General features: G+C 44.5%; 1 pseudogene; it reads left to right on the top strand.

Annotated features, from left to right (window-relative positions):
* Positions 1 to 751: 751 nt before the first annotated feature.
* LOC144753064 (alpha-(1,3)-fucosyltransferase 7 pseudogene) lies at positions 752 to 2,360 on the top strand (annotated as a pseudogene).
* Positions 2,361 to 3,869: the final 1,509 nt, after the last annotated feature.

Here is a 3,869-nt window from a genome sequence, read left to right as displayed (position 1 = left end):
GGCTCTTCTCTGTCCCCTTTATTATTTAATCTCTACATCTCTCCGCTTATCTTTGCTCTTCAGCAGCTGGAGGTCACGGTATATAACTATGGAAAGCGTGATGCATTTAAAAAAGAAAAATGAAACCTTTCAGTTTAATTTTTTTAAGGGCAGGGAGTGGTCTCTGGAACCACTACCCACTCTTAAAAAATATTTTCCAACATACTCACAAAGGTGCGAGTTGTTTACCACCTACTTGAAGTAGGTGGTAAACTGCAAGTGTTTTGCGGCTGCAAATGCAGTCGCAAAACACTAGTACATAGCATGTTGACTCGCTATTAGGAAGGGAAGTCGCTTCCTAATAGTGAGAGTCGCAAATGATGTTTTGCGAGTCAGGGACTCTCAAAATAGCATTTGTACATGCTATTGCCCTTGTTTGCGGTTCTCCTGTTTGCGGCCACAAAAAAGGGTCGTACATCTAGTCCAAAGTGTTCTAACATAGGAAAACCACCATCTCGATCTACCCCATCGCAGGTTTGATGGTGGACCTGCCTCCAAAACATTTTTCTCAAGGGGTGGCCTCGTGTAACAAAGTTTGAAGACTACTGCACTAGATCATTGTTTCCTGCCAATAGTTTTTCTGCTGCTAAATGCTTGTTTTTCCTGAAAGCAGCTGCAAAAAGCAATGCCATGGTGTAAAGCTTGTGTTAGTTTCATCATATGATCTGTGTGGTATGTAACTCTCTTTTGTTTTTCATTGCAGAGACAGTGGACTTGAGTTTGAGAAACTGAGAACCCTGAGGATCCAACCACGTAGTTCAAAAGAGGCAGACCAGCTGTGTCGGGCCTCCACTCTATTCACTCATCGAAGGCTGGCAGAGGATGCAATGTCTTCTCCGACGTCACCGCTGCAGGACCCTGGGAGGAATGTTCATGCTTGCCACTGCTCTTTGGAACTTAAAATACTTACTCTACTCCTTAATCATTGACCGGATGCAGCAGTCACCACCACTTACCATTTTGATCTGGTCTTGGCCCTTCCATACACCACAGAACATCAACATGGACACCTGCTCAAACCTTTACAGCGTGAAAAACTGCTGGCTAACAGCTAACCATAGTGACATCAGTCAGGCTGACGTAGTAGTGTTCCACCACAAGGAACTAGTGTCTAGGGGCATGGCCTTGCCTGTGGAGAAGCGGCCCCCAGGGCAACTATGGGTGTGGGCAACACTGGAGTCTCCTTCACACACCCGAAGCCTTGATGCACTGAACGGCACTTTATTCAACTGGACAATGACCTACCGACAGGATTCCGATATCTTTGTGCCCTACGGGTGGCTGGTGCCACAAACATCTCACTCATTAACCATCCCAAACAAGACAGGTTTGGTCTCTTGGGTAATCAGTAACTACAAGAAAAAGCAGGAGAGAGCTGCCTACTACAAGAATTTGTCAGCGCACATCCATGTTGATGTGTATGGCCGAGCAGTCAAGAAACCTCTTTGTTCAGAGTGCCTCCTTCCAACAGTCTCTAAATATAAGTTCTACTTGGCCTTTGAGAACTCCATCAGGACTACATCACTGAGAAGATGTGGACAAATGCCTTTGCTGCCGGAGCTGTACCTGTGGTCTTGGGCCCACCAAGGGCAAATTATAAGCTATTTGTCCCCGATGATGCCTTTATCCACATTGATGACTTTGCATCCCCAGAGGAGCTTGCCAGGTTCTTGAAAACCATGAACTCAAGCAGATACCAGCAGTTCTTTCGCTGGCGGAACAATCACACCGTGAAGACATTTGTTGACTGGAGTGAACGGTTATGTTCCATCTGTGTCAAGTACAACAGCCTACCACGAGGGAACGTGTACCAAGATTTAAGTGGGTGGTTTAGGGGTAAGGATAAGTTCTAATAGATTATTGATTTCAAGATATACATTTAGACCAACAACTGCTGATGGAGTTTGAAGAATAACTCAGAAGCTATCTATAGCACAGCAGATGCAGAAGTACCCTGAAGGATTGTGAGGGACACACTCGATGTTGATTATAGTTGCCTTTTGCTATCCAAACATGGGACACTAGGGCCATTTTCCTTCCTTGCATTGGGGCAAATGGCAACCTTGCCACACCATAGTCTAGACTCAATTATTACTCACCAAAGATCTGTGATCTTTAACTGACTCTCCCTATGAGAAAGAACTATTTCTCTAAAATGGATGCCTCCACTGCCAAGTAACCAGTGCAATAGTCAATAAATCATACCTGTTCTGTGAGGGGAGGCAAGACACAGTAATACATACCTTTAATATTATCCAAACAATAAGCCAACAGCAAATAACTAAACTGTTCCTTGAATTAATTTGTTTGAAATAAAAAATCCACAGGGTAAAAGGTTTTAATCATGTTTTAAAAAAATAATGTCCCGGAATGTTGTTTACAGTTTCTCTTTATATGTTGTCACTGAGCACTTGCCTTATCTAAATGCTTTTTATATTGTTCATCCTTACTCTCCTCTTCAGGAGGTGAAGGATATCTTCCAATGTTGCCAATGGCACTCGAGTACTTCTCTCTCTTGTCAATAATGCATGGGTGATTCCTCTCCTCCTCAGTGCCTAGGTCTGTCTCACCATCCCCATTAGTGTCTCACTCTCTCCTCTTTCCTGAATGTCACCTTTCTATTGGTATCCAGCTCCCTCACTTCCCAGGCCCCTCTCACACTTTTCATTTGGGCCTGAGCTCTTCTCTATACATTAGGTCTCACGTCTCAGGCTACAATAGTCTTATTCTCTCTCTAAAGCCATCAGTGCTGTGGTGGACAAAAGCCATCAGTTAGTTTCCTGACCTGGTGTTTCCCCCACAGTGTGGCCAGTGGAGTTGCTTCATGTTTTGTGGAGGCGTTCAACAGCATACTCCAGTCCCATACTATAGTCAAGGGTGACACTAATCCCACTTAACCGGACTATGATATGATAAGCAGTTGAGGGAGATGACGTACATACCACAGGAAGGCAAAGAAACTAGCAGCCCTTTCCCTGAAAATCCTTACAGATCTTTTACAGATTGGATGCTATGTTCATATAAAAGACATAGTGAATACATGAACAAAATGGTGGTTCCTCCCCTGTTTCTCGAATCCTTCCCCACTGGACATGACAGCCTGCACATACCTCGCCCCAAGACCCATGCACCCCAATCTTCATAGGTGTCTTGTGGAACAGGGGAAACTAGAATTGCTCTCTACCAGTCTGCTTCTGATTGTCTTTTAAACAACAAGATTCTATCAATGTGCTATGGTGAATATGTTAGTGATGATAGTCTATCTACTAAGTGAGGAAATAGGCTCTCACTTGAGATGACAAGACGAGGGCACTATGTGCTTTTAAAATACCCCTCACACACTAAGAACCCCTTAGTGTCATGCTTCATCATGGGGATCTTCACGTCCCTCTACGGGACGAGGCGTGCTACGACCTACGAGCTACGTGGGAGCACTAGTTGATGTGACGATAGGCTATGTGTGGTGCAATGTGGGAGATATCAGTGAAGTGTTGATGAAGCATGACACTTTTTCACCATAGCACATTGATAGCATCTTGTTGTTTAAAAGAGTCCAGTAAGGAGGGTGATTCTATCATTACCTCTACACTTCCTCTACGGTTGTTTTGTTGTTGCTTCTGATTGTCACCATACTTGAGGTACTGGTCTGGTCCCCTCTGTCTCTGGCTAGTTTCCCCACGTTCCTTTCCAGAATACCCTGGGCAGATTTACCCCTGACTGAAAGGATCAGTGTTTGAAATTGAAACCCCAGTTTCCTCCTGGCAGCTGGTAGGCGTGTTATTTCAGAGTGTGCTCCAAGTCTCTCTGTGCCCTTGTCAAATGAACACTGT

Source organism: Lissotriton helveticus, chromosome 5_1, assembly GCF_964261635.1.
Source record: "Lissotriton helveticus chromosome 5_1, aLisHel1.1, whole genome shotgun sequence".
NCBI classification, from domain to species: domain Eukaryota; kingdom Metazoa; phylum Chordata; class Amphibia; order Caudata; family Salamandridae; genus Lissotriton; species Lissotriton helveticus.
This window is presented reverse-complemented; position numbering and strand designations above follow the sequence as displayed.